Here is a 9,792-nt window from a genome sequence, read left to right as displayed (position 1 = left end):
CAGGGTCCAGTGTCACAACCACCCACAAGTCACCGCAGTACAAAAAACCTGACAGGCAAGTGGTGGAAAGAAATGAGAGGGGCTGATGCTTAGAAATGAACGGGAAGAATAATGTATATTATATTTGCAATATCGGAATTCCTCTGTTACAGCACTTTCCTCCTTTCTCCTCCCACCTCCCACCCCATTTTAATTTTTCTGCTCCCTCCTCGAAGTATTTATTCAATTCCCATATCTACTTGCTTCAGGGGGTTCCAAAAAGTCATGAAAAACGGAACAATAAGATAATAAACATTTCTCACTAGCTTCTGGAAGGCCCCCTTGTATTAGCTGCATATATTTGATGAGCTCAATATTGCCTTCATCCAAACCAAATATATTTCATAACTGACAAGAAAGGATTTTGAATGTCTCCAGTCCAGATAGTTAGAACAGTCTGCTATTACATGTGTACCAGCATATGCCAAGATGAGAAAAAGCAGAAAAATGGATGGTGGACTGATAAGAGGGGAGAGTAAACAACAGAATAATTGAATTCCTCTCGCATCAATTTGTCTTATTCAAAGGTTTCCTGAGTGAAGAAGGGCTTATTAGGTGTTTTGTTGTAGTGAAGATAAAAATGACATACTGGATTATTCATACCAGAGCTGAAAATTGATTTCATTTCTCCTACTTGCTGAATTCAAAACTAATGAGATCTGACTGTTATACTGCAACTGTTGTCATATAGCGTTACAATGGCCAGAACTAGACAAAACCAGCTGGTGTGTTGTTCTTTTACATTCGATTCCTTTTTCTTTCTCTGTTCATTTTCCCTTTTCCTCCCCTAGTGACGTTCTCCTTCATCAGAAGCATACTAAGTAAGTGTGTTAGGCTGGGTTGACTAGAGAAAAAAATCCAGGGACACTCATATGTGTAAGAGGGAGCTTTATATCAAAGAGTAATTGAATATTAAGCAAACACCCCAACCTAGTACAGATCAAGTCTGTAAGTCCGATATTAGCCTAAAAGTGAAATACTAGTGCATAACTCCCTCTTCAGACTCACCCAGCTATGTGTAATGATGTAGAATGCAGGAAGATCACAGGCTGGTGGGGGCAAAGTCTTGTGGATTCTGTGACGGTGGAAGCATCTCAGCACTGGTGTGGGTCTCCACGGGCTCCTCCAGCTCTCTGAGTGTGGCTCCTCAATAGGAAGGTGAAGCAGAGAGAGAGAGAGAGAGAGAGAGAGACTCCTAGGGTTCAACAAGTCTCAGTGTGGCCCATCAACAGGAAGACAAAGGCAGAGAGAGGAAGTTCCCAGAATCCTCATGAGAAGACAATGCCTACGAGGAGGCATCATCAGGCTGTGACCTGATTGACAGGCTAGATTCCATCCCTTCACTCTTAATACCCTTAATTTAACACGAGCTTATGCAGCTACCACCGTAAGTCATAAAAAATTGGCCCCACAATAAGGCAAAAAGTGAAGCACAAAATATTGATTTTATAAATTGTATCCTTCTGACAGATTAGGCAGGGTTCATTATTTTCTGCTCTAGATTGGATTAAGTTAACATGACAAAAGACCCCCTACAATATGTCGGCATATGTGAGGCCTCACAATAGACTTCCATAAAATTGTAGCCACTGAAAACCTGATTCTGACACACATGGGGTCTGTGTGTTGGGTTCTACTCCAGGGCAACGTGTTATAGACATTCATGTTTCATTGCAAAAAATCACAACTCCCCCAAAAGTGGTATAGACATTTAAGATAACCAGTGCAAATGTTTCTGCATGGCACTTTGACCCCTGGTAAATGATAAAATCAACAGCTTAAAAATCAACAGCTTGCTTGCCTGTTTCTCTCCTTGGAGACAAGAGGGATTTAACATCAGATATTTCCTTTCCTGCCCGATTCCAACTTGTTCTCGCTTGCCATTGTGCATCTGCTTAGAGATCACAGCTCTGTAGACCCTGTTCGCCTGTCACCTCTCCCTGCAGCTCCCAGATCTCCCATAGAGCTGAGGCTGGACAGAATGACGATTATGTCATAAGATCACAGAACCCTTGAAGCACGGGATGGTGCTTGGTGGTTCCTTGGGGCTACACATGCATCCTGTCTAGTATACAGTCTGCATAATGCGTAGTGGAGAGAGGCATCATGGCTGGTAACTTAGGGGCTATTGCAGAGAGAAAAGCTTATGGCCCAGTTTCTGTGATTTGGGTGTTAATCTCTGGAGGCTGTTGAACCTCACACCTTATGAGGCTGGGCCAAGGCAATGATACATTTGACAAAGAGCATTTTAAAACTTAGTTTCTCACACTGGTTATTGATATGCAAGAAATTAGTTTTTACTTATGATTTATATACACACTGTGAAAACAAATATATGGTATTGACCAAGGGCATAACACCTAGCATGATGTCTTGTACACAGTATTAAAAATGTTAGTTAAACAGAAATATATTTGAAATATAATACAAATGGAACTAGTAAAGGTCAGAGTTTTTTTTTAATCTGTCATCCCCGTTTGTTGAATTTTCCACACAACTTTGTTTGTTGGGCAAGATTCACTATTTGAAAGAAACCCACCTACCAAACTTAAACCCAAACTCACTGCCATCAAACCAATCCCAACTCATAGTGATCCTCTAGGATAGAGTGGAACTGCTTCATAGGGTCTCCAAGGATTATCAATATGGAAGCAGACTGCTTCATCTTTCTCCCTCAGGGGGGTTGATGGGTTCGAACTGCCAGCTTTTTGGCAATTGCTTATCCACTGCACTACCAGGGCTCCTTCCCTGTAAGGAAAACCATCAGCTTTAAATTCTATCAGTGAACAATCCTATCTAAACATAGGCAGTTTAGCATTTTCTGGGAAGAAGGAATCATTACAATCACAAATATAAATAAAGAGCAGATGGTTAACATAGGGGCCAAGGTTAGAGTCTAAAGACATAAAACCAAAGAGAAGTTTCATGAATATGTAGGTCAAAACCACATGGAGGTAGCCATGGCGATAGCTGATTTCTTAATTCTGCTAGGTAGAGGATTCAATCTTCATTTCTTTTTCAATCACTCTGTGAATACAGATTTTAAATGCCAATCACTGTCCAATATGTTAAAGAAATAAATACAAAGGATAATTTTTAAAAATGTAAAATTTGAGAGGAAGAATTCAATTGTGACAATACTGTCCCAGGGATTTTCAAAAAGTTCATGGAAAAATGGAATGAAAAGTTAATGAAACTTTTCCATGACTTTTGAAGCACACGCATATTTTGTAGTTTATAAGTACTCATGCTGTGGCATTGTTGTTGCTGGTAGATGCCATTGAGTCAGTTGTGACCCATAGCACGGCCCTATACACAACAGAACGAAACACCACAAGGTCATGCTCCCTCCTTGTCATTATTTCTATGCCTGAGTTGGTTGTTGCAGCCACGGGGTCAATCCACCTCCTTGAGGACCTTCCTGCTTTACTTGGCCCCTCCTCTTTACCAAGCATGATGTCAGCTGAAGGGACTGGTCTCTCCTGACAGTATGTTCAAAGTATGTAAGACAAAGTCTCGCCATCCTTGCTTCTAAGGAGCACTCTGGCCTTACTTCTTCCGAGACAGATTTGTTTGTGCTTGTTGTTCGATAGTACTTTGGTTATTCCTCCCCAGCACCACAATTCAAATGCAGCAACACTTCCCTAGTCTTCCTTATTCAATGTCAAATTTTCACCTGCATATGAGGCAATGGAAAAGGCCATATCTTGGGCCAGGTGCATCTTAGTCCTCAAAGTACCATCCTGGTTTTTCAATACTCTGAAAAGATCTTGTGCATCTAGTTTCCCTAATGCAATACTGTATGTCTTTTGGTCTCTTGACTGCTGCTTCCATGAACATTGATTGTGGATCCAAGCAAGACAGAATCTTTGCCAACTTCAACCTTTTCTCCATTTATCATGATTTGACCCTACTGGTCCAGTTCTGAGGAATTTGGCCTTCTTCACATTGAGTCGTAATCCGTACTGAAGGCTGAAATCCTTGATTTTCATCAAGTGTTTCAAGTCCTCCTCACTTTTCGCAAGCTAAGTGTGTCATCTGCATCTCGGAGATTGTGAATAAGCCCTCCTCCAATCCTGATGCCACAATCTTCTTCATATAAGCCAGCTACTCTGATGATTTGCTCAACATTCAGGTGACAGGATACAACCTTGTCTTCCATCTTTCCTGATTGTAAACCACATCGTATTCCTGCATTCTATTCCCACAACTGCCTTTTGATATATGTACAAGTTCCTTATGAGCACAATGAATTGTTCTGGAATCCTCTTTCATCTCAAGACTATCCATAGTTTGTTATGGTCCACACAGTTGAATGCCTTTGCATAGTCAATGAAACACAAGTAAACATCTTTATGGTGTTGCCCGTTTTGAGACAAGATCCATATGACATCAGTAATAATATCCTTTTGTTCCATGTCCTCTTCTGAATTTGGTCCTACCCTCTGGCAGCTCTCTTTCAATGTACTGCTACAATCATTGTTGGGTTATTTTCAGCAAAAATTGACTTGTATGTGATATCAATGATATTGCTTATAGTCTGAGCATTCTGTTGGGTCCCCTTTCTTTGGAATGGGCACAAATATGGATCTCTTCCAGTCAATTGGCCAAGTAACTGTCTTCCAAAGTTCCTGGCATAGAGGAGTAAGTGCTTCCAGTGCTTCATCAGCTTGCTGAAACATTTCTATTGGTAGTGCATCAATTCCTGGAGCCTTGTTTTTGGTGAATGCTTTCAGGGCTGCTTGAACTTCTTCCTCGGTGCCACTGGTTATTTCTCATATGCTACTTCCTGAAAAGGATTGTCAGCTAGTTCTTTTTGACACAGTAACACTGTACTTTGGCATAGCACATCCAATTGAATCAGTACAAACAACTTTGGTCTATGAGCATCAAGCTTTCAGTATTTCTTTAGTAAACCTTCTCTGAAAGACAGACACACACTTACTTGGGAATCTTTCATTTGGGCAACCAAGCATTCAAGTCCAGTGCAATTACATGCACTTTTTGCTTTTAAAAATTGTGAGAAAATGAATTAATTCTCCATGGATTAGTTGATCATTGAGGATTGAAGTGCTTTAACTGTAAGACATCTATCTCTAATCATGGTCTGTCAATGTCCAAGATAGTTATCAGAATGCACATCATCCAGATATGCAGGCAGTGGCTTACCAGATCCAGAAACCCCAACCAAGCGCCTGGCCATTGAGTCCATCCCACCTCACAGTGACCCGCAGAACAGAGTAGAACCGCACCGACGGGCTCCCACAGCTGTGCATGGGGCTGCTACTAGTCAGAACTGACTTAGTGGCACCTAATAACAATGATCTTTATGAGAGCTGTGTATCTCATCGTTCTCCTCTGGAGGGACAGGTGGGTTTGTGCCACTAACTTTTGGTGAGTAGTCAAGAATTCAATAAATTTAACTACTGTGATACCAGGGCTCCTTATGAACATTTTTACTAAAAAAAAAGAAGAAGAACATTTTTACTCTAGGATATGTATTTAAGCCACTTATTTCCCCAGATGTACTGTCTGACTTCTCAATGTTTTAGTTTAATTTTTCACCTTGTCCTATTCAAAGGTGAAAGGTTTCCCTAGGTCCAGTTTTGCTTTATTCTGCTGACAGAATGAAAAGCATTCAAACATCTGGGTTGGGGCTCAGACAGCCTCTGGTCTCCCATATCAATTGGAAGGCTATTCATCTGAGCTCCAACACCTTTCCAGAGAGAGGTAGGTTTGGAACACTGTAAAATTAGCTCATGTTGATTTTTGAATGATCTTTATTCCTTCACTTGCAAGAGATGCATTGGTGCTATTTTCCTGTGAAGAGTTCTGGCAAACATTTCTATTCACGAGTATACTGGGTGGGTGCAGACTGTGTGGGTGAAGAAATGGGAGATGGGAGGAGAAGATCCCTGAAACTTACTAAAGATTTGGAATTGCTCACTGAGTACAGCATACATGTGATTGATTTTGGCAATGATAGATTTTCGATAGGAATTAGCAAATATACTTATATGATAGCCATGCAACAAATCATAGGACAGTTGAGCCACAAAGTAACTGAAACTCTCTGAGGACAAGCACAGAACACTTTTCATTATGATGATGAAGGCAATACAGTGGATCAACTGTCTGTCTTTAGAACTTCCATCCTAGAGCACAGCACATAACAGAAGCCAGAGTGATCTTTTAAAATCTGAGTCCCTTCCTGCTGGAACCCCAGCAATGGCTTCTAGTGTCACTGATAATGAAAGATAATGTGACAATGGCGTACAAGGCCCTAAAAGATTTGGTCACCTGCTATGTTTCTGAAATAATCTCTTACTCCTCTTTCTCTACCCATCCTTGCACTTCAGCCACAGTGGCCTCTTTTGTTCCTTACAGGTGCCACTTATACTCTGCTTGAGGCCTCTACACTGGCTAGACCTACTGCCGGCATTTTCTTTCCCCCCATACCTGTCTGCCTCTCCATCATCTCAACTCTGCTCAAAAGTCCCCTTCTTAATGAGACCACCCCTAACCACCCCATCAAAACAGCAAGCCCCCCTCATACCTTTTGCTCCCAACACCACTGAACCTCCTCTAATGATTTCCTTCCGGAACCCATGTAACCGGGGCCACGGAGTGTGTTCTGATTCATGGTGGCCCCACAGGTTAGAGAGTCGGACTGCATCCCTCAGGGGTTTCTTTCCCAGTTGTAGCCTTGAACGAAAACAGATCACCAGGCTTCTCGTCTGCAGCACTATTGGGTGGGTTAGAACAGCCAACTTTTTGTTAATAGCTGAGCACATACCATTTGTGCCACCCAGAGATCTTTGCTTCTCTCACAGCCCTTGTCCATTCCAAAAGAGTCAATCACTTGCTTATCGGGTCTGGCATGTGCCTCCTCTCAGCTTTATGAGAACAGAGCGCTTGGCCTCTTTTATTTGCTGATATTTCCCAGGTGACTATAATAGTATCTGGCTTATAGTACACCCTCAATACGTACTTGTGGAATAAAAGAAAGATAGGAGCTGGGGTCTTATTTTAGCTCCCATGGACTTGTTTTAATTTTCTTCATCTTCAATTTGAACTTACATGTGAGTAATTGATGATCCGTTCCACAGTCAAGCCCTGGCCTCATTTTAGCTGCTGATACTGAGCTTCATCATCTCTTCCCACACTGTAGTCACTATCGTTTCTGCTTCTTCCATCTGGCGAAGTGCAGGTCTAAAGTCACTGTTGATGTTGTTGAACACTGGTATTTGCCATGGTGTCATTGGCCTCGTAAAATTCTCTCATGTGAACTCCAGTTTCATTTCTAAGACAAAGGCCATGTTTTCCTAGTACTCTTTGTTTCTAACTTTTGCATTCCAATCACCAATAATTAAAATTTTTTGTTGGTGTCTTGGCTTTTAGACTTATTCCTGGAATTATTTAGGGCACTAATTCAGAATATTGAATTGGCTAGACTACATCAGTTCTAGTTTCTTAGACATCGTGTTCCATGATATTTTCAGCTATTAAGTTAATAATAATTTGTCATCCTAGTTTTAAGTATCAGAAGAGTTCAGATGCACAAAATATAAGATCAGACCCAACAGAGGTAACATATATTTGTAAAAGAATTTGGTACGAAGGGACTTCCAAGGAAAGCTGTATATATTCCCATGGTGTCTATTTGGTTACACATTGGGCTGCCAATCAGAAGGTTAGTGGTTCAAATCCACCAGTCACTTTACAGCCTTTAAAAGATTGAAAGTTTGGAAACTCAAAAGGGCAGCGCTTCTCTGTCATATAGGGTCACTATAAGTTAGAATTGACCAGATGGCAGCGAGTTTTTCTTTTTGGTACGAGAGGCTGTGCAATATATACAGACCCCAACTTGGATAGACAATGACAAGCTAGGACACAGTGTGAGAAGAGTGGGGAGGGGGGGAAAGAAAATCGAAAAGGCACATATATGAAAGGTGTGAAGGCACATGGAGTACTGAACTTGTAATACTTTATAACAAGTCGCATAAATATTTCAAAGATATAAATCTTTAATTTTCAAATTACATAGCCAGCATTTCAGAACAAGGCATAGTGCTTGTTAAATGTTTCAGAGATGAGGTTGACTCCCAAAATTCTAATTTTTCTTGAAAGAGTTTCTGTGCCCAGGGGCCTGGGTGGCCCAGTGGTTCTGTGCTGGGCTGTGATCTGAAACCCGTCAGTCGTCTGAAACTACCAGCTGCTCCTCAGGAGAAAGATGAGGGTTTCCTCTCCCATAAACAGTTACAGTCTTGGAAACCCACAGGGGCAGTTCTACCCTGTCCTGTAGGGTCGCTATGAGTTTAAACCAACTTGATAGCAGTGAGTTTGGGTTTTTGGTTTGCTGCACAGGTGGAGAACGTGTGCCGTCATATAACAAGATTGGAACATTTTAATTTTAATAAAAGTTTGAACTCCGACAGACTATTCTAGGATTTAGAATGTCTGAATCTCTATTTATTATACCAAAGTTACTACCGGTCAATCAATTATGCCCCTTCATAACCCTACAGGGCAGAGAGGACCTTCTACTTTGGGCTTCAGTGGCTGTAAATCTTTATGGGAACAGAAAGACTTCTCTTTCTCTTGCAGTGGGCTGGTGGGCGCCAGTACCTCTGACCTTATAGTTAGCCGCCAAACACATCACCCACTATACCATCAGGGCTCCTCGTGTATTGTCCAGTAACTCTTATTTCTGGATCCTTTTAAAGACAGTAACATGGAATTACCTGCTATTTGGTTCCTATTAAAGGTGAAGTGGTACTTGGGAGAGTTCCAAGTTCATGTAATTTGCACCGTTCAAATATATCTTTGGATTAAAAGACACCATGTGTGAAGTATAACTTGGCCTACATATTTAGTACAACACAAATTTAAATAAAGTCAGCATGCACTTTATCTTAGGCTAGCTAATGCTGCATTAAAATGTTCTGATGTTTTATGGGTCAGCAGAATAAAGAGTGGCATATGGAATAGACTCTTCATCTCAAAATCTAATCTTGATAGGGGGAAACGGGTGCCATTTTGGAATCAACAGCTCAAATATGCTCAGGCACAAGCCTAACATCTGTGTCGGCCAGTGAATCAATGCATTTTGAATACATGTTTGATCGACTTTAGACTGAAGGATTCAGTATAATTCTTTAATTTCTTCATTATTCGCTTTAGTAGTTGGTACACAAATTCAAATAATAGCTGTATTGACCAGATTTCAGGTCATTACTCAACTCGACTGCTTTCCAACGCATAGAGACCCTACAGGACAGGGTGGAGCTGCTCCTCTCGATTTATAAGATGTACAGGAGTAGAAAGCCTTGTCTTTCTCCCGTGGAGAAGCTGGTGGATTTGAACTCTTGACCTTGCAGTTAACAGGCCAGCACATAACCACTATCCCACCAAGCCCCTTAACCAGACATTAGGTATGTGTCGAGTGCCCTACAGTTGATATCAGGTATCTGGAAGTGCTAACACCGCATAACCTGAAATGACTGGGAGAAAATAACTAATGCAAATGAAAAAAGATTCTTAACAAGTTAACGAAACATATTGGAACATAATACTTTCTTTCTAGGAAATTCTAGAAGAGATTAAATGCAAATCTGACCATCTAATCTAAAATAGCGATGGAGGTACTTTGTTTACATTGTCCTTGATTGTCTCCTCAATACACCATCACTATTTGATATCCTCTTATTACTTTATTTGTTACTTCATTATAATGTAAGTTCCATGAGAGAG

The sequence above is a fragment of the Echinops telfairi genome, unplaced genomic scaffold (genome assembly GCF_000313985.2).
Source record: "Echinops telfairi isolate 266 unplaced genomic scaffold, ASM31398v2 ScPeMD7_3533;HRSCAF=4204_0, whole genome shotgun sequence".
In the NCBI taxonomy this organism is placed as follows: Eukaryota; Metazoa; Chordata; class Mammalia; order Afrosoricida; family Tenrecidae; genus Echinops; species Echinops telfairi.
This window is presented reverse-complemented; position numbering follows the sequence as displayed.